Source organism: Schistocerca nitens, chromosome 7, assembly GCF_023898315.1.
Source record: "Schistocerca nitens isolate TAMUIC-IGC-003100 chromosome 7, iqSchNite1.1, whole genome shotgun sequence".
NCBI lineage: Eukaryota > Metazoa > Arthropoda > Insecta > Orthoptera > Acrididae > Schistocerca > Schistocerca nitens.
Window position 1 is genome coordinate 250494925 of NC_064620.1, and position 23040 is coordinate 250517964.

The following is a 23040-nucleotide window of genomic DNA, read 5'->3' on the forward strand; positions in this document are numbered from 1 at the left end:
GTAATCTAACTGAAATATTCCTGTATCTATTAATTTTAATTTTAATAATCAACAGCCTCAATTGTATTGTTTACCTAGAATTTACCTAGATTTCAGTCGGGATAAGCCAACCTTCTTCATAATAACAGTAACTACCGTTTGTCTATAGTGGATATCGTCAAGCTAAAACTACAGATCCATAAATTATCGTCAGACTGTAAAAACTTATCTGAAACTTCCACGGCCCCACTTCGCGACCGCGATGCGGCAGCCACGCGTCCAGTACAGCACTCGTGGCTTCCGCATCGCGTTACAGATTACAGCAATGGAATGAAATGTATCACGGAGAACCTTTGTATCTTTGATATTGAAAAATCTTTAGAAATAAATGTTATAAGTACAAAATTAATCACTCTAATACGTGTACTATAGAGCTAAACTGTGCGTCTTGTTGTAAGATAATCTCTGTGGAAGTGTCGTAGTTAACGTCCTCTGTAAGCAAAGTTCTGCTGAAATCAATGTACTTACCCCATCATAAACGAAAGTGAAATGCTTTGCGTATAGATATCGTAGTTATTACGTACCTTACCGTCATCAAGAAAGTACTATAATGTAACGTATTGTTGTGCTACGAAAAAGGCTGTCTCATTGTAGCTATACCAAAAAAGTTACTACTAAAACATGTTTTACTTTCCAGAAGAATTCAGAAAAACTGTGCAGATATAAAACAGAAACACCGCAAAAGCAACATTGTAAATGGTCACACATTAGTAGCGTCGTGATAAAATCGTGTAGCTGTCACATAAACTAACCACTGTGTCATCTGGTATCTCACAGAAAGTACTTTAAATCCAGAACGTATTTTCAAGTAAACCAAAATGTTGCATTAAAATCTCATTAGTATTGCCAGTATATGTTCTAAGTATGTAAGCCTGAAAGTCGTTACGTAATCGTGCAACTAACAAGCAAGAATGTACATTTAACAACACTGTGTCGTCTGTTCACTATAACAAGGCATTCGTAATTTCTGTTTAAAAATGTCCTCTAGGTTCTAGACTGGATAGTTTTCAAAACATTGTTGCATGTTAACAGTTTCTCAGTGTGACAAATTGTACTAGTAGCATGAAGTGAAAAATGTTATGGCAACTACTAAGTTAAAAAAACAGATTATTTTTCAATAAACGGTTCCACATGTGAAATGCGGTGCAAGCCTTTACTCTTCCTATTATGCAGAGCTCCAACTTCAACGGAATTATCATGTGGTATATGGTACATCGGTAAAGAATTTTCAAATTTTTCTCAAGGTTAGCGTCTATGTTATTTTTCTCTGAGCCAGCTGGCGCACTTGGCTGCCTGCGTTGCGAGTCATTGTCTGCTATCTCTTTGTTGGCGTGCGTCGTTATTGGGATTAGGAGACCTAACTTCTACAAATTCACCTTGCGGAGAGTGCCCTGCTCTGTTTGAATCTTGCCAGTTCTGATGCAATTCAAGTCTGTCATTACGATTATATCGTCTGTCGTCATCTCGATATTTCCTGTAGTTTCTTTCTTGTCAGTTAAGTGGTGGAGAATTTCTCCCTGAATTATCACTGCACGGTGGACCGTTGCGTCTGAAATTATTCTGTCTCCCGTGATAATAATAGTTCTGGTTGCCATATTGACTGTTTCTATGATTGTCTCTGTTATATTCATTACTACGGAAATGCGATCTTTCTCTGTAACTCTTACTACTGTGCCAACGGTTGTCATATGGATGGTGTCTGTTTTGGTCACGATTTACATTGTAAGAATAGCCTTGTTGTGTCCATTTATTATTTCTTTCATTGAAGAATTGTGACGGATGTGACTGGTAATTGTTGTGTTCCTGTTTTCGCGTTCCGCGATTGTCAGTGTCAATTTCTAATTCTTGTAAGAGTCCCTGAAAAGCTTCAATGTCGTCTTTGCAACGTCCAGCCAAAATAATATGTCGTTATGTCGTAAATGTTCATGTAATTTGATTAAGCAAATGCGGATGAGTTCTGAGGGGCTGTATGGGTTTGACAGGTACTGATTCTTGTGCAACAAGTCTTCAAAATATTTCACAAGACTGGAAAATTCAGATTGTTCGAAATGTTTCATCATTATGAAGCTATGTTTTACTCGGTCTTGTGTTGCTTGAGACCAATATGCTGAGAGGAAGGCATGATAAAATTCTCCTTCACTGTGACAATCGTGAATGACCGATCACATTCTTTCAGCTGGTTCATTTTCTAAGTAGCCACACATAAATTCTCATCTGTGCTCTAATGACCACTTGGGAGGAAAACAATGAGAGAATTGATGGAGCCACGCTTGTGGATGAATGTCGTTGCCGGAATTCTTAAACGTTTTGAATTTGCGTGTAGTAATGAACAGCTTATAGTAAAAATCATAATGTCGGCGGGTCGCATATCGGTCATTGTTACGTCGTGTCGGCGGTTCCATCTCAAAATTCGGTGCACCTTGCCAACTTCTTTCATAATTTCCGAAGTACCCCATGTTATTATTTTGTGGTTGTTCCGTATTTCTATGTCCCTCTTCCCGTATTGGAGCGCGAGTGTCCTCTAAAATACGTAATTCTTGTATTACCTGTGTCAGCTGATCTTGTATTTCCCGGATTTCTCTTTGGTGTTGCGTATTAATTTGATTCTGATTTTCTTGTTTGAATTTCCTAATTTGTTCGCACTCTTATGTGCCATTAAAGACTACCGGTTTTGTGTCATTCAGATTATCATCTACCTTCGTACATAAATTATTTAGCTGATCCGAAATTTCAACTACTTTCTCTGATAATGAATTAATTTCCTCAAAGTGTCTTGTTGAACCAATTTTCAGAGTATCTACTGCGTCCTTTAAGTTTTCCTGAGTTTTTGCAAGTTGCTCAACCGAATCGGTAGATGCAACTGAGTAAATTTTAGCTTGCAAGGTCTCATGATTTTCATGAACAATAGTTTGCAATTCTTTTATGGCTAATTTGTGATTCTGCAATGTATTTTCATGCCGCGAAAAAATGGGTTGGAAATGCACACAAATTTGTGTTTTTACGTCATTACAGACGTTTTGACAATTCGATTCGATTTTATGTAACTCACTAGTTAAATCTTCACGTGTTTGTTCAAGCGTATGTTCCACTGAGTCTAACTTTTGAAGCTTTTGTTCCATTGTGTCTAACTTTTGAAGCTTTGATGTGTTTGTCTCTGACTTTGTTGCATTAATTGCAATAATAATGTATTAGTGTCTGAAATCTGTTCCTCTATGGTTTTCGGCAGTGCATTTGCACTGGCAACAGTCACACTTTGACAAGCAGAAAATGTGTCTTGACTCATTTGAGAAAACGGTGAGGACCCAAAACCTGAGTCTACAGTATTTGCAACATTGTGTTCTGTCATTTCGGATTCCTGAGGCGAGCTGTTGCCGACCGATCGATCGATAATGCTTCCCTGTTCACTACTTGTTTCATTGTCTACACCAACATTTGCCGCCCGCTCCATTTCCCTATGCACAATTACCAAATTACTACTTTGAACATTAGTTAATTCATTACTCGGCGGCGCTAACACACTGCTTTCGTCTTCACTGTCATTTCTCAGTTTACTTTGGAGCCTAGTATTACGCTTTTCACACGCCATTATTGTCACAATATTTCACATGACAACACAGAAAACCACAATTTGAAGAGCAAAATAAGAAAACACATTAACATAGCATTGAAAATAATATCTCGTTAATTGCAAGCGCAGCTGCGAAATACTTGGTGCAAATCTACATGCCTACCACAACTGTTTTACTGTACAAGAATGAAAAACTACAACTACAAAGGAAATTCTCTCTATGATTACGCGCTACAATAAACAATAGCTACACTAATTACACAAACTACAAGAAAAATATCTGAAGATTCCAGTGAGGTATCCTCGGCTAAGGGTCGACATATGAAACGTCTCCTTAGAAAAAATACCAATGACTGTGCTTAAACTGACACACAATATTTTTTTAGCGCAACGCAATCTGACTTTCAGTAATCCGTACAAGAGAATGGCCCTGACTAAATTAATCTATACGTTTCACAAATCACTTACCTCACAAAAATATTCGTTACTCGAACTACTGCAATACAGCGAGCGCCACTACTGCCAGCTAAATAAAAGATTCAAACTACGGAAGGCACTAACTACTGACAGGCATAGTTAGCAAATGAAAGATTTTAATAGAGAACAAACAATGTATTTACCTTAATAGTCATAATATATACAGCAGTTCATGACATCCATTCTTACAAATGTACTGTTTCTGATGGACACACCTCCAGATTATCCATTCTCAAAAATCGGCCATCTCACTTCCCCACATCCACCACTGCTGGCGGCTCGCCTCCAACTGCGCAACGCTACGCGCTGTTAACATCCAGCTGCCCAACACTACAATGGCAGACAACAATGCAAACTAGCCACAGACTGCACACAGCACAGCCAGTGATTTTCATACAGAGCGCTACGTGGCGTTACCAATATAAGAACCTAAACGGCCTACTTACACTACATAGGGAGGAACGATCACCACGATAAAATAAGGGAAATCAGAGCTACAAACCACCCGCTATACGAGATTGGATAACATAGAATTGTGAAGGTGGTTCGATGAACCCTCTGCCAGGCACTTAAATGTGATTTGCAGAGTATCCATATAGATGTAGATGTAGATGTTTTTTTCGAAATTTAAGTAGTAGCGGGGTTCAAACCCGGAACCGAGGACGTTTTGAGTTGTTAATCAGAAACGCCAATGTTTTTTTTACGTCGTATTGTCCAGTCGCGCGTCTCACCTCAAGACTATTTTTTTTCTTCTCATGCCCTTTTTTTATTTATTTATTTATTGTTTTTCCCTAGACCTCTTCCACTTCAGGCGTTGGCCCCTGTTACACATATCACCCCCAAAATCCTATCTAACATAAAAAAAGAAAAAAAAAAGAAACAAAAAAATCTGTTGCCACCGCCACTTTCACCCTAACTTAACCTACACTCTTTTTATTTTCATTTTTTATTTTTGTTTTTTTTATTTTTTTATTTTTTTTCAAATAATATACACTCCTGGAAATGGAAAAAAGAACACATTGACACCGGTGTGTCAGACCCACCATACTTGCTCCGGACACTGCGAGAGGGCTGTACAAGCAATGATCACACGCACGGCACAGCGGACACACCAGGAACCGCGGTGTTGGCCGTCGAATGGCGCTAGCTGCGCAGCATTTGTGCACCGCAACCGTCAGTGTCAGCCAGTTTGTCGTGGCATACGGAGCTCCATCGCAGTCTTTAACACTGGTAGCATGCCGCGACAGCGTGGACGTGAACCGTATGTGCAGTTGACGGACTTTGAGCGAGGGCGCATAGTGGGCATGCGGGAGGCCAGGTGGACGTACCGCCGAATTGCTCAACACGTGGGGCGTGAGGTCTCCACAGTACATCGATGTTGTCGCCAGTGGTCGGCGGAAGGTGCACGTGCCCGTCGACCTGGGACCGGACCGCAGCGACGCACGGATGCACGCCAAGACCGTAGGATCCTACGCAGTGCCGTAGGGGACCGCACCGACACTTCCCAGCAAATTAGGGACACTGTTGCTCCTGGGGTATCGGCGAGGACCATTCGCAACCGTCTCCATGAAGCTGGGCTACGGTCCCGCACACCGTTAGGCCGTCTTCCGCTCACGCCCCAACATCGTGCAGCCCGCCTCCAGTGGTGTCGCGACAGGCGTGAATGGAGGAACGAATGGAGACGTGTCGTCTTCAGCGATGAGAGTCGCTTCTGCCTTGGTGCCAATGATGGTCGTATGCGTGTTTGGCGCCGTGCAGGTGAGCGCCACAATCAGGACTGCATACGACCGAGGCACACAGGGCCAACACCCGGCATCATGGTGTGGGGAGCGATCTCCTACACTGGCCGTACACCACTGGTGATCGTCGAGGGGACACTGAATAGTGCACGGTACATCCAAACCGTCATCGAACCCATCGTTCTACCATTCCGAGACCGGCAAGGGAACTTGCTGTTCCAACAGGACAATGCACGTCCGCATGTATCCCGTGCCACCCAACGTGCTCTAGAAGGTGTAAGTCAACTACCCTGGCCAGCAAGATCTCCGGATCTGTCCCCCATTGAGCATGTTTCGGACTGGATGAAGCGTCGTCTCACGCGGTCTGCACGTCCAGCACGAACGCTGGTCCAACTGAGGCGCCAGGTGGAAATGGCATGGCAAGCCGTTCCACAGGACTACATCCAGCATCTCTACGATCGTCTCCATGGGAGAATAGCAGCCAGCATTGCTGCGAAAGGTGGATATACACTGTACTAGTGCCGACATTGTGCATGCTCTGTTGCCTGTGCCTATGTGCCTGTGGTTCTGTCAGTGTGATCATGTGATGTATCTGACCCCAGGAATGTGTCAATAAAGTTTCCCCTTCCTGGGACAATGAATTCACGGTGTTCTTATTTCAATTTCCAGGAGTGTATAAAGAAACTGAATAAATTGTCTTTCCGTAACAAACTGTCCAATATCCGTAAAACAGAAGAACACGAAATCAAGCAAGCACTTCTGATTTGTTTTCTGTTACAGCTTCTGGCAAAATTATTTTTCCTGAGACACTTTGATTGCCGTTCTACAAAAATAAATAAATAAATAGATGACAACTTAATTATAATAAAGTAAAATTAGTATCGACTCTCTGTAATGTTTTGCATCAACAAAAAATTGCCGCTTCGTTATGGCAAAGTGTGAAGTAAGAAATTTTGAAACAAAACTTTGTATTTTCGACACGTTTTAAGGTTGTGGTGCTCTTCCATTATATACTGTAGGTACTCGTCTATACTCGCATGCGTATTCGTAACTGCAAAATATGCAAACTCGCCGATAATCCAAGTGTAGCTATTGTGCTTTGTTGCAGGAAAGAAATGCCATTCTGGTTGAAGTACATCATTAAGTGTTATAGCAGAGTCTGTAGTTCTACTAATAATTGCGAGTTTTTTTCTAGTCCAGTTCCATGTGTGGTATTGGTCTCGGCAAATGAGAATGTGTACCAAGGTATCTACCGTATGGCAATGATCGCAGTATGGACTCTGCTTCATTTTGATATTGTGCAGCTTTTCACCTGTGGGAACCTTTTCGTTTACAATGTCATACCATGTGGATACTACTTTGGAGTGGAGGATGGGATTGTTAATGTTTTTCCAGACGTTACTCCAGTTGACCGCTGGATATTTCGCTTCCATTGGGTTTTGCCTATGGTGTCTCGTGAGGTGGTAATAGGTCCTTCTGCTGTTATGCAGCTGTGAAGTATCTTGAATGTAGCTCATTTCCAGGTAGTAAGTCCGGACGTGATCGAGTTGAGCGCTGATTCGACCAACATCGTCTGGGGCCTTTTTGCTCGTTGGGGCTAACCTGTTGAATAACGTTTTTGTAATTGTCGGATGGGGTGTCTACAGTATTTTGCGGATTCGGTCCATATATATGGCAGTGCATTGGTTCTTGATGTCTTTGACGCCCAAACCACCAGCGGCGCGGGTTAACACTATGGTTGGCATGGTGACTTTAAAGATGTTTCCGCTCCATATGAACCAATACGCTGCAGCTAAAAGCTTTCGTGCTGTATCCTGGGGTACTGGTGACACTGCTGCGATGTGATATATTTTGCTTAGCGCATAGCTGTTAATCAAGAGAGCTCTCTGTATCCGATTGAGCGTTCTGGTTTTGTGTTCACGGAGAGTAGCCCTGAATATATTTAGTTTATGGTCCCAGTTGGCTCCTGTCATCTCTCTTGGGTTGGCCATTAGAATCATACCTAAGTGGTTCGTCTTTTCTGTCCTTTGTAGCCATGTTCTTTGAATTGTCTCCATATGGGGTCCGACAGGTAAAATTTTCGATTTGTGTTCATTGAGTTTGGCTCCGGAAGAAGTGGCGTAAGCGTGGATTATTTGTTTAACGACTTCCATTTCTGAGTGCGTGTTAACTACTACACTGATGTCATCAGCATAAGCCTGACACACGGTTTTTGTACCCAGCACCTGTAGACCTTGTAACCTGTAATGTAGGGTTAACAGTAACGGTTCTACGGGGATTGCGTATAGTACCATAGAAAGGGGGCAGCCTTGTCTCACAGATTGCTTGATCACGACTGGTGAACTTAGCTGACCATTAATTTTGATTCAAGAGGAAGTTCCTACTATACATTTGCGTATGATCTGAATAAAATGAGCACTGAATCCCATCCGTTGCATTACAGTTAGTAGAAAGTGGTGGCTGATGCGGTCAAAAGCCTTATCAAAGTCTAAAGACATGAGATCAACATTGCATTTACATAGCCACGACAACTATATTATGTCCCTATACTCACATAATGCAGTCGACATTGATCTCCCTGGGACAGCACTCATTTGATAAGGGCCAAGTACTTTCGGCAGTACCGTCTTCAGTCTACAGTTGATGAGGCGGGTGAAGATTTTATAGTCGGAATTGAGCAGTGTTAGTGGTCGAAAATCCTTCAGCGTAGTACTACGTGGTTTTTTGGGAATCAGGACAATCAGTCCTTCGGTAAACTGAGGTGGAATCTGCACGTCTCCCAATAATTCATCGCACATTTTGGTGAATTCCGGTCCTGTGATGTGCCAAAAACAAGCATAAAATTCTATGGGTAGGCCATCTAAACCAGCAGATTTCTTTGTAGGCGAATCTTTGATTATGGCGCATACTTCTTCCTCAGTTATGTGGGCTACAAGGTCGGCGTTGTCAGTCAGATGGACCGTGGATTGAATGTTGGATAAAAGCGGCTCACTTGCCGTCGCATCAGTCGCCGAGCCGGCATAAAACTCTGTATAATGTTGCACCACGTGTTTTTTTACTGTGACTTGTTGATCGTATTCGTTCCCCTGTTCATCACGGAGAGTGTGGATTAACTTTTGTTTACCTCTCTTGGCTTCCCGTATCACGTGATATACGGACGTATTCTCCTGCGTCAGTTCAATCGGAGGACGTGATCGAACTTTTTTCCCCTCTAGTGATTGTCGTACCAAAGCCGTTATTCTTGCTTTAGTGCGTTTGATTCTAGAGCTGTTTGCTACTAATCCCATGGGGTCATCATATAGTTCGCGGAGGCAAAGAAAGTGATACTCCAAGGTGCGTTTTCGCCAGTACGCTTTCATGCGACCATATCGTGCGATGCATTTTGTTATCTGTGGTTTCGCAGACTGTAGCCACCACATGATGCGTGTTGGATATGTGGATTGCGTCCGAAGACAACGCTGCCATGTATCACGGATCTCCTGTTGCAGTACTGCGTCCTCCAAAAGTGACACGTTTAGCTGCCATACGCCCCTTCCCAGGAATGTTTTTTGTTTAGTGTGCTGCGCGGTTATATGAAATGCGCAGTGATCCGAGAAGTTAAGAGGCCAAATTTCGCAGTCAGTTACATTATGAATAAAACCTTTCCTTACATACAGCCTGTCTAGTCTGCTTGCCGATGTACTGGATACGTACATGTATCCACTGGTGTGCGGGCGTAGATGGCACCAAGCATCTATCATATCTAGTCCGTTAATTAACATCAACAGCTCCTCACAAAAGTTGAAGTTTGGGACTTGATCTTCCGGACGCAATACGCAGTTAAAATCTCCACCCAAAATTATGTGCAATCGAGGATCCGTTATTATTGGGACAATTTCGTCCCGGAACAGGTTGCCCCTTGCTCTTTTCCGCTGGATCCAGAGGGAGCATATATATTAACAAGAAGCAGATCATATATTTGTGCAGTGATGCCTCGTCCAGATTCAAGTATTGCTTTTGCTGTACATGGTATGCCGTGTTTGAACAATATTCCCGTTCCATATTCACTGCCTATGTTTAAGATCGCCTCATATCCGTACACATCCGCTATTTTGGTCCTAACTACCTCTTGTAACATCGCTATGTCAATGTCGGCGGCATATAAGTAGTCCTTCACAGATTGTAACTTTACTTCCGAAACTATTCTGTTTACATTGAGCGTGGCGATTTTATACGCCTGCGTCATTCGGTAGTCCAACTAAGCGCATTCAGTGTCGTCAGACCATGCTGTCCCCGTATCAGGTCCACAGCGGTCAACAGTGTCCATTGGTTCTTCAATTGGACGGGCGAGGTTCATCTGTACGTCCTCATTCGGGTTGGGGATGTCTGGTTTTCCGATGTCTGCCACGCCTTGCTTTCCGCTTCGATCTGTTTTAAGGATTTTTTTGGTACGGGAGAGTTTTTTTTCCAGTTCTTGAATCTCTTCAGGGCTCTGTTTTCGTGTTTGCCGTTTAGGTTTCACCGGCTGCTGTCTGATGTTGTCTTCCTCAGCGTTCTTCGTATCTTCTAGGCGGGTGGTGTTTCGAGCCAAATTGTCGACCGTGCTTTTGGTGGATGATAGTGTCAATAGAGAATTCGGTTCACTATGAGGTTGCTCATTCCGGGATGGTTCTTGCATGTCATTCTCAACGGCGGAGGAATCGGAGAATTTGCTGTAGCTCCCAATATCTTTCGGTGTCTGTTGTGTTGAAACCGTTACAGTTGTCACGATTTCCTTAGGTTCGGGTGGTCTAGCTTCTGTTGTGTCAGTAGTGGCAATCTGGGCTGCTTCTCGGGGTGGATGGTTCTCCGTGTTCACATCAGGGCTTGGGGTCAGGACTTGGCCGCGGGCAGCCGTAGCGTAAGTCGCTGCAGCGCAGTCATAGCCGGCGGTCGCGGCGCCTCGGCAGCCGGCATCTGCGGCACTCGCCGCTGTAAACACTCCGCGCGGACGTGGCCGGGAGAGTTGCACGCTGCGCACGTCCTCGGCTGGCCGTCGTATATAACGATACCTCGGTATCCACAGACGCTGATGTATGACGGTACATGCTTGTGCAAATCGACCTTTAATTGTCTCACTCCGTTGAGAACTTGGAATTTGCGTGCGTTGGACCACCGTTCCGCAACATTGCTGAGAACTTTACCATACGGCGCTATCTTTGCGTTTATTTGTTCCGCCGGTACTTCGAATGGTAGTTCGAATATCCTGATCGTTCGTATTCCAAACCCTGCATGTGTTACGGTGACTTCGCCTACGTTTCCATCACAATGTTTAAACTTCATAATTCCTCCGCAAGACTCAACTATTTTGTCACATAAGTTTGCATTCTTCAATTTCACAAATACAACACTGCTCACTATCGAAAGATGCATTCCAATGACATCCTCTGAATCAACTTCCACTTCTTATTCCAACCAATCTTCGATTTCGTGTAGTTTAGGTCGGGCGTAATTACGATCAAACGAGAATTTCAAAGTATCTTGTCTGTTCAAGTGGGCCATCACGAATTCATATTTCAAATTTCAATATGCGTAGAATTTCTGCAACGATGCAAGAAGCACTACGACTTACCACGCCGAAGCACAGCAGACCGCGGCGCACGAAACTCAGCACACGTCCGCGTCCGCAGCTCGTGGTCGTGCGGTAGCGTTCTCACTTCCCACGCCCGAGTTCCCGGGTTCGATTCCCGGCGGGGTCAGGGATTTTCTCTGCCTCGTGATGACTGGGTGTTGTGTGATGTCCTTAGGTTAGTTAGGTTGTAAGTTCTAGGGGACTGATGACCATGGATGTTAAGTCCCATCGCGCTCAGAGCCATTTGAACCATTTGGACCACACGTCCGCACAGCACGGCTGACGCGGCGAGACTGCACCGACCTCGAGACCATGAGTGTACATTTGCTGTGAGTTACCAAAAAAAATGGACTTAAACTCCACCATCAACTAAGTGGCAAAGCCACGACTTTGAAGTTCCAGCCGCGCGGTATTAGCCGAGCGGTCTCAGGTGCTGCAGTCATGGAGTGTGCGGCTGGTCCCGGCGGAGGTTCGAGTCCTCCGTCGGGCATGGGTGTGTGTGTTTGTCCTTAGGATAATTTAGGTTAAGTAGCGTGTAAGCTTAGGGACTGATGACCTTAGCGGTCAAGTCCTATAAGATTTGACACACATTTGAACATTTAAAGTTCCAGATCCGCGAACGAACAGTAACTAAAACTCTCGGTTCTCAAAATTCCGTTTAATAAATTCACTCACTACCACAAAAAGAGAAAAGAACGAGCATGGCGTCACACGTATTGTGTGACCAAAGATGCTTTTTATAATGAGCATTGCGCTTAATACTCACCAACTACTGGACTCGCATTCGGGAGGACGACGGTTCAATCCCGCGTCCGGCCATCCTGATTTAGGTTTTCCGTGATTTCCCTAAATCACTCCAGGCAAATGCCGGGATGGTTCCTCTGAAAGGGCACGGCCGGCTTCCTTCCCCATACTTCCCTAATCCGATGAGACCGATGACCACGCTGTCTGGTCTCCTACCCCAAAACCAACCAACCGACTCACCAACTCTGACCCAGAAGAGTGGTGAAACTTCCAACATAATCAGAGTAATAAAAGGTAAAAATATATAGCCTTCAAGTTGCGGTGTCCCCCATGTGACAACTACAATAGAACACCTGGCGACAACGAACGTATCTGAGAAGGCGTAAGCGGCAGGCCCTTGCGGCGACACTATAGGCCGCCTGCCAATTTCTATTCCGCGGGCGTCGCGTTTTTCCGACGGCTTTGTGTGAAATACGCAGCCGGAATACGCGATCAGTTCACGGGCGGCGTCCGGCGCTCCTTGACGCCACGCGCGACAGCCTCATCTACGGCGACTCGCAAATGAGCCTCACACGCCGCGGGAATATCTTCCACCCGCTGCCTCCCGCGATCGCGGGTAGGCTGGGGCCACGCTGCGAGTCTGCTCGCAGAAATACTAAGTGTCTTGCTTTTCCCTCGGCAACCAGTCAAACTTTCAGGAGCAATATTTGAAAATCTACACCTTATAAGCGCTCGTGGCACTGACATGTTTACTGTGTGCTTCTGTCTGGTTCTTCTGCTTACATTTGTTTGACGATTGCTCTGACGTTTCGCCAGCACGAGTGGCTGGCGTTATCAAAGCTTCACATCCCATTGCTGGTGGTGGACTAGAGTCGAGCTCTCTGCTTTAGCCGCACGTGAGAAAGGCAGCGCATACTTAAAGGACTCGGAACACTCATTGCGAAGCTGAAGAAACTAAAACTTGAACCAAACGACATCCTCGTCAGCTTTGACATTGTTTCCCTGTTCAACAAAATGCTACTCAATGATTCTCTAGAGCATATGGTTTCATTTTGCAACACCCCACCCGTCACTTAGCCGGTTTTGGCGTGTGTTCACCCCAACTAATTGACTAACAGATTAACAGAGAGTGCAAAACTGCCGCAATATCGGATAACGCAAAAAAGTAATATGGCCCTGTGACTCCTGATTGAACTGTTGTGGCAGTGTTGACATTAATTCGTTCAGAATTGATCCCTTTTTAATTAAAAAGGGGTGCACATTGATGTTATATTCAAACACCAGATGCAAATGTGAACATAAAATTAATTAAGAAAGTGACTTGGGTTTTCAACTACTTGATTAAAACAGATGCACTCGATTAGCACAGGTTTATTTTAACTCACGACCTTCAATCATCACATTACATGACTCTCCTAACAGGCAGTGGTAATAAATTGCGTTTGCGTGGAGTAAAGTGCGATAAATCAAAAGTAATTCCTATCGACTGACCCAGGCGTAATGCGAAGTGCGAGAAGAATTCTACAATACACGGCCCATGAAACCCTCGTGGAAACTTTGCCGACGTGATCCAAAAAATCAGTGGGCGGAGCGGGCGCAATATCACCGAATACAGCGTGGCGGAGCGGCGTCGTTGTGTGGACGTCGGCCAACCTCGACGTGCTGCAAGGCTGCACTCGTCTATTCACTCCTAGCTATCTTGCTCAGTACATAGCTGAACCAAAACTATCTATCTCCAACCTCAATCGTTCCATTTGCTAAGTCCTAAACTGCAGAGATGCTCACTCTTTCTCAGGCAAGCTGAGTAAAGAACGCCACGTCCGCACTCTAGGCAAGCTGGGAATGGAAGACCTCTACTGAGACTTCTGCCAGTCCGCTCTTCGCCTCGGTTTCCCCTCCAGCACAATCACTTACGCCAATTGCAGCGCAAGTCACGTTAATTATGCGTCGCTTCCCAGTGCCGACCAATGCCTGCTCTGGGAAGTGAACAAATTCCCACAAAATTTCCCTTCCTCTCAACTTCCTCTATTTAGCTCCCCCCAGGCCACCCATCAAGGTTAGCATCTGTACAACACCAAGTTTTCCAGAATTCTGACTCCCAGGAGAGTACTTCAAATTCCTTGCTCCTACGTTCCCATCGGAGGCCGTCGTATTTCATTCTGCTGCTCTTCACCTGATTTACTTCAGACTCTGCGGACCGTGAATTCAGCGTGAAGTTGCTATAGTCACGAACACGCATATTTTGACCTCTGTTGACCGCTCCACCGTAGCTTTGCGCGGCTTTCTCGCATGTTTCCCTGAAAACGGGATGACGGACTTTTATCAACAGACGTACAACTTCTCCGTCTGCTTCCTGGTATACCAGCATGGGGTCGGGGTCAACCACCCATGTTGTCACTCATCTTAAGGTGGCTGGAGGCCGTGCCACGTTACCGCTTTCTCAGAGCTTGAGCTGCCCTAAACTGCCTATTGTCACTTCCCTTAGCCGCTCCCCAGCCGGCCACGGTCAACTCTAAATACTTCCCTGGGGTAAACTAGCGTCCAGTAAAGCAACTCGTTTCCACAAAGTTTTCATGTTGTGTGAATTACTTTAAAACCATCACCCGACATTAATTATTCCACTACGTCCATACTATACCCTCTAAAACATGCATTGTGCCTTGTCAGTCATTTTGTTCAGCCCTACTGTTCGCTAATGTCAGTTAGGTGATCTTTAATGACTTCATGTAAGGGGCATAGTTCTTGCCATCTTACAATTTTACCGCTTGTAATGTAATAAAATAAAAATTATTTGTGACTCTTTTTCTTTGCTATCAGTGTAATGTAAGAGAATGAATATATGCCGTGAAATACAAAAAAGAAACACACATTAAAGCAATGGCTCAGCATAAAAGAGGAATAACTAACGTAGGAACATTATTAAAAGTGTAATATGTCGTTTAATTTAGCACTCAGTAAACTAGCTCAGTTCTCAGGATAATTACGTAATCATCGATAATTAATTGTCCTTTTCTTATTCATCCAACACTACAGATATTATTCTAGGCTCGTGAGAAGTCGTGTGCTTATTGCACCAGAGAATATTTGCCAAGTCTGTTCGATGTACACTACTGCAATACGTAACTTAACATTGTGGTTTCGTCTCGATTCCCCAATATAAGATAACAAGAGTAGCATCTACAAATGAAATCCTATAATGGAATTGGAATCATGTGACCAGACCTTTTCTGCCTGGGATGTTATCTCGTTATATAAAGAAAATCTGTTAGTAAAATTGTTAAATCATTAGTAGCTGCCTCCGGTCTCGTAGGATCTGAAATAAGGTTAATTGTCCTAACCGACGGCACGACTCTTAGATGAGCTAAAACAATAATGTTAAAGATTTTTCTAAGATGGCGCCTAACAATGAAAATTATTTGTTAAGACCCATATCTACTTAAGACAATCGAGGTATGAGACTCCCAATTGATTGACCACATACACAAATTCTTTTGACAAAATAGCCATTATATTTTTCGGGTTTTAAGTACAACATACAATATCAGCTGGTACAGCAAGCTCAGCTTTACACAACAACGTCCTCTTAGGTCCGAATCCAAGCAGATAAGATACGTGAAAGACAAAGGAAAGGTAGTTCATGCATATAAGCGCAAGAGTCCATGGAATAACATGTCCATTGTAGTTCTATCTCTTCTTCTTTGGCGTACTTGTCGATTATTTATAAAATTTATCGTAATATTTAGTTTACATTTTTTAAAGCCAAGTCCACCCATGAGAAACAGTACAAGCTCTTTCATGCATGTCTTACTACGAGTTAATTCATACGAAATGGCGATCTCTACGAACAGCTGGCAGGCATCACTATGGGTAGTCTACTTATTCCAGTGAAGACTAATTTCTTGATAGAGGATTTTGAAGAACGGACGATGAAATTGGTACCTTGTAAAATGGTTTGCTCTGAGCACTATGGGACTTAACATCTGAGGTCATCATTCCACTAGAACTACTTAAACCTAACTAACCTAAGGACACCACACACATCCATGCCCGAGGCAGGACTCTAACCTGCGACCGTAGCGGGCGCGCGGTTCCAGACTGAAGCGCTTAGAACCCCTCGGCCACATCGGCCGGCTCGGTAGCTTGTAAAACTTAGGTGCGGTACAGATACTTCGACAGCACTTTCTTTGTTTGGAGCCATGATGAGGAACAGCTCGGTGACTTCCTGAGATATATTAACAGTCTGCATCCCAACATAAAATTAGTATGAAGGTAGAAAAGGACCAACAGTTACCCTACCTACTTGTTCTGGTTACGAGGAATGGTGAGTATCTGGAACAAAGCGCTTATTGAAAACCAGCCCATGTGGACCGATACCTGTACACTAATCGAGTTAGAAAAGAGAGTGATTAATACGCTTGCAACGCACGTGAAACGAATAGGTGAGCCACAGCAGCTTGAACGCGAGATGCAAGACCTCTAAAGTGTTCTGAGAGCCGTGAGTACACTACCACTCGCATAAGAAGACCCATAAAATCTGACACTTGGCGAACAGACAAGTTGGAAGAAGACATATCGGGTAGAACGTTCTGCCACGCATCCCATGATGCCAAACAGAAACGACCGAATATTGCACAGACAGGTCATAAATGTTATTTAAAAACCGACCAACAAGATCAAAGAGTGTCCCAGATCAGCAAGTGACAAAATGGAATATGCAGCATACCCTGTACTAGCGAAAAAGTCTGTGTTGGATTGATTGCGCGATAGATCAACTCAAAGATCACCGAACGTAAACGTTATTACAGTTTGGGACAGATGGAGAAATCGATCGTGGTGAAACATGAGTTAAGAGACGACCACGTAATAATATTAACTGTGGAGAATAGTTACCACGCCTGTTTGATCAGTGAAGGCATAGAAATACACAAGAGAGAAGAAACCCACAAGTTGAACGGATGATGGAGCTCCGTGTAGCAGCGAAACACCGTTACTGGTAGCAAAGGGAGAGCCCTCAGACATTGGCACAACAGCTATACGTTACCTCCGGCCGCGAACTCGACTCCATTCATCCAGCAACAATGGAGAGAGAAGCTCTGACAATGCCAGCCACTTCTGCCGGCGGAACGTCAGAAAAATCGTCAAAAAATGTCGGCCGACGAATGTCAACAAGTGATCACGAGAGCCTCAACAGTTTTGTTGGTAACATTAGTGAGCCAGGCCTCGTGCCTCAGTCAATCTGCCTACACCTGAGTTGGCCCCTATATGAAACATCCGTCACGCAACGATACGAAGCTGGCTAAAGTATCGCTAGGAGTGTCAACACTCGAGTGAAATATGTGGCTACACAGATTAAAGTTTATTACTTACGACTTACAAACGACAGCATGTCACAACATGGACTTCTCATAGTGAGTCTCTTCACAAGCATCTCAGACTTACAAAAGAAATAGAAATGTATATTACATTTTGCGGGCAGCAACTAGTTCTTTTGACACCGCTACCAATTACCAATACGGTATACCACTCCGCCTTATTCAGTCCACCAGGTCTCCAGTAAAACAGAATGCCACCAAACCGCTGCTATAAAAGAACTTATCATCTGCCTGGTAAGTGGGTTTTACCACGTGCGTTGGATGAAAACCTTGACAGAATGCATATTTTGCTAAATAATCACTTCTTAAAAGGCGCCAGGCAATCACAGAGTGGCTATGCCGCATAGTGCCTACTTCTGTATTGTTGGTAAACTACTGGCCATTAAAATTGCTACACCACGAAAATGACGTGCTACAGACGCGAAATTTAACCGACAGGAAGAAGATGCTGTGAAATGCAAATGATTAGCTTTTCAGAACATTAACACAAGGTAGGCGCCGGTAGCGACACCTACAGCGTGCTGACATGAGGAAAATTTCCAAATGATTTCTCATACATAAACAGCTGTTGACCGGCGTTGCCTGGTGAAACGTTGATGTGATGCCTCGTGTAAGGAGGACAAATGCGTACCATCACGTTTCAGACTTTGATAAAGGTCGGATTGTAGCCTATCGCGATTGCGGTTTATCGTATCGCGACATTGCTGCTCGCGTTGGTCGAGATCCAATGACTGTTAACAGAATATGGAATAGGTGGGTTCAGGAGGGTAATAACGAACGCCGTGCTGGATCCCAACGGCCTCGTATCACTAGCAGTCGAGATGACAGGCATTTTATCCGCATGGCTGAAACGGATCGTGGAGCCACGTCTCGATCCCTGAGTCAAGAGATGGGGACGTTTGCCAGACAACAACCATCTGCACGAACAGTTCGACGACGTTTGCAGCAGCATGGACTATCAGCTCGCAGACCATGGCTGCGGTTACCCTTGACGCTGCATCACAAACAGGAGCGCCTGCGATGGTGTACTCAACGACGAACCTGGGTGAACGAACGGCATAACGTCATTTTTTCGGATGAATCCAGGTTCTGTTTACAGCATCGTTATGGTCGAATCCCTGTTTGGCGACATCGCGGGAACGCACATTGGAAGCGTGTATTCGTCAATGCCATACTGGCTGATCACCTAGCGTGATGGTATGGGGTGCCATTGGTTACACGTCTCGGTCACCTCTTGTTCACATTGACGTCACTTTGAACAGTGGACGTAACACTTCAGATGTGTTACGACCCGTGGCTCTACCCTTCATTCGATCCCTACGAAACCCAACATTTCAGCAGGATAATGCATGACCGCATGTTGCAGGTCCTGTACGGGCCTTTCTGGACACAGAAAATGTTCGACTGCTGCCCTGGCCAGCATATTCTCCAGATCTCTCACCAATTGAAAACGTCTGGTCAATGGTGGTCGAGCAACTGGCTCGTCACAATACGCCAGTCACTACTCTTGCCTAACTGTGGTATCGTGTTGAAACCGCATGGGCAGCTGTACCTGTTACACGCCATCCAAGCTCTGTTTGACTCAATGCCCAGGCGTATCAAGGCCGTTATTACGGCCAGAGGTGGCTGTTCTGGGTACTGATTTCTCAGGATCTATGCACCCAAATTGCGTGAAAATGTAATCACATGTCAGTTCTAGTATAATGTATTTGTCCAATGAATACCCGTTTATCATCTGCATTTCTTCTTGGTGTACCAATTTTAATGGCCAGTAGTGTATATTACTCTAATTACCTCAGTTGTGTAATTTGTTGAGACAGTATTTGCTGCACAGACTAGCCTCTCGCTGGGAGAACCGTAATGTATCCTTCTTGTTCATGGCAGCAGATCTGCAACTGCACCAATACATGTGAAGTTCCAGAATGTTATTTTATTGTTGTGAACTAGCAAAGATTTTCTCACACTGATCGAAACATTTGAAGCTCAGTACCGAATCCTGTTCATACCATATCGGCTGCAGCATGAAAAAGAAATTATTTGTATGACAGCAAACTTAATTATCTTGATTAGCCGATTTTTTTACAAATGCTTGTAGTTCTAAGATTACCTTGATTTTGTGTTTCCGATACCTTGCTATGCCGTATCTCCAACCTTCATAAGTTTATGTGGAGCTGCTGTCGTTTAGGGAAGATAATCAGTGACGGAGGTGGGTTGTAAATTCCACTACGCTTTTGCACAGGTAATGCATCTTTCCTCAGAAATGGAGATTGAATGTGATGTGACCGTTATGCACTGTTATCACACCACAGTTGTACCTTGGGTAAATCGCGAATAAATACAACTGCGTCGTTGCGTTGCTCTGGACTGTCGAAGTTTTATTTGGCTAGACTTATATGTGGAGTGACATGAAAATTACGTGTTTTGCGAAAATCCCATAAACAAACAACATTTCGTCTTCCTGGCATGACATTTGCAATCTGTAGACGTTTCGGACATTCACGTAATCCACCCCGTCCCCCCTTACATTACGGACATCTTCTAAACTCGGACATACAACAGGTATGTTTTATAGCTTGTATATACAGTATGTCTGTTGCATTTCATCAGTAACTTCAAAGACACATACAGATAGAGCGCTTTTTTGGCAAGATATTAATATCGAAAGTGTCCACTCTTCGCCTTTATGACGGCTTGAACTCTGTTGGGGATGCATTCAATGAGGTGTCTGAATGTTTCTGGAGGAAACCAGAGAAAGTAGTTAAGTTAGACGCATGCAAAAGATGTTCCATTGGGTTCAGGTCGAGAGACTAGTTAGTAATCAATTTCAGTAATGTTACTGCCCACAAATAATTGCCTCATAGATGCTGCTTGGTGAAAGTGTACATTGTCATTGTAATACAATAATCGTCTCCAAACTGTTCCTCCACTGTACACAGTACACAAGGCTGTAAAATTTCATATACTACCGTATTTAGATTTTATTAAGCGCATAAACTCCAAATGCCGTCATATCACCTCCACCGTATTCACCTTTGACACCACAAATTACGGCACGTGACGTTTTCCAGGCATTTGCCAAGCACAAACCCTTTGACCTGATTGCCACAGCATATAGTGTGATTCATCCCCAAATCACTTGTTTCCAATCAGCCACTGTCTGTACACCAGATCAAGTGTCGCTTAACGTTGGATACAGAAATGGTTGGCTTCTGAGGTGCCACACACAGTAACTGTGCTACCTGGACGACAGGTAGCATCTTGGAACGCACAACTGATTCATTCCGCTGATTTCACGCAATTTTTTACGAACTCCTTCTGCAGTGCTCGACAGTCCTTGTCTGTGAGTACATGAACTCCGCATGGTCTTTGTTTAGCTTTGGTTGTTCCTTCGCATTTCCACTTCACAGTCACGTGACTAGCGGTCGACATGAGCAGCTTTAGAAGGAGTGTAAGGTGGCAGATTAAATTAATGTTAATTTTGCACCTTAAATGAGTGTTTTTATACGAGTACATCGTAACAGGCTCTGAGCACTACGGGACTTAACATCTGAGGTCATCAGTCCCCTAGAACTTAGAACTACTTAAACCTAACAAACTTAAGGACAGCACACACATCCATGCCCGAGGCAGGATTCGAACCTGCGACCGTAGCGGTCGCGCGGTTCCAGATTGTAGCGCCTAGAACCGCTCGGCCACCCCAGCCGGCTCATCGTAACAGGAAGGTGAATATGTCACCTGACGTACTTCGGTGAAAATGAGCAGATTTTCCTATTAAAATGTACAGTATGCAATACAAAGGGATGAAACTCAATCGATGGTATTAACACATCGAACCTAAGTAATGCATGTCAATGATCAAGAGGTGAAACAAGCTGCTGGAGGAAATGTTTCGTTTGGGAACAGATGCGAGGGGTGACGTCACGGGCCGAGTACAATGCAAAGATTTTAAAGCTACCAGCAGCGCAGGACAACGAATAGACCAGGTGACTCATCCAGGAGGGCGAGTAGCAGGCCACTAGAGTGGTACGCAAAGAATCTTTAGAAAACTGCGTTGGGGAATTTCCAAATGGATACGAACAAACCAGTGATGCAGTCGATCACATGAACTGCGCGTGGTACGCTCATGATGTAAACATGTAACTTTTAGGTGTCTGGAGTGGGCACAAAATGTCCGATTGGCTGACAGGAACTAGGAAGGAGAAAATTGCTGAAATTTCGACGCAGTTTGATGGTAGGACATTTGTAACTGGCAGAGATAGTTTCCACAAAATAAAAGGAAAAAGCAGTGACTAGGAGCACGAAAGGACCCAGGTGAGGGGCAGTTTTCCTGCAAGAGACTCAAGACCGAAAATCGAGGACTCTCCTCTGACCCAGCGTTAAGTGCAGAACAGGGCGCTTCACACTCTGTATGAAGCAAAGCAGGAATTTTGAGTGAACACTATGTTCACTTCGGCTGACTTCAGCTAGAAATTAGCTGTAGCGTCGTTAAGCTTCAACAGCGGAGAAACAAAACAGCCAAATAGTTAATTGTTCTTGCGAGAACTGAGAGGGAATTGTAATATGCACACTGCCTGATCCATGCACGTGCCTATCGCCATATTTCAAGACTAGGGATGGTGCATGTTTTCTCACCTAATGAGAAACATAGGGCAGTTTCTGCTGATAAAATCAGCAAAGGTTTTGATTAGAACTTTCAGTGGACGAGAGCAGCCATGCAGCTAACAGCTCATCGCAGCTAAGGTAAGTACCGTGTGCAGAGGCGTAAACTTGTTGGTTCACCAGCTTGCGCCCACTGTGAAATCGAGCGACCTTGAGTAGTCTTTTGCTCAACTTGTCACAAAAACTAACCATCCTCCATATCCTTGATTGTCATCCTAAAAGTACCGAACTTAGAACCAGAATCGGATGAATTGTAGAAATATTGGCCATCTTCACGATGTAGTAATAAGAATAATTTTGTAGAGAAATTTCTGGTTAAAATTTGCTATTGTTGTGTTCAGTGTCGTGTTATTTCGAGTAAACAGGGCGAAATGTGTTATCGTGGCAACAAAAAAATAGTTCAAATGGCTCTGAGCACTTTGGGACATCTGAGGTCATCAGTCCCCTAGAACTTAGAACTAATTAAACCTAACTAACCTAATGAAATCACACACATCCATGCCCGAGGCAGGATTCGAACCTGCGACTGTAGCGGTCGCGCGGTTCCAGACTGAAGCGCCTAGAACCGCTCGGCCACACCGGCCGGCGTCTTGGCAACAGTCCTAACATTGTCACGTTACAACCTATGTAAATTCGTGTATTTCTTTGATAATAATTGTGAACTAAAAACAATTTGTGTACACCTTAAACACAGTTATGCTCTGTAATAGAATAAGGGTCCACTCCATACCCCAGTCATTTTTTCTATAGACGTTAACGCACTCGCAGGGTGTTTCTCACGAAAGAAAAAAGAAGTGGAGTGTCAGAGGGGTGAAGTGCTCCTGATGGATTTCTTACCCAGGTGACATTCAG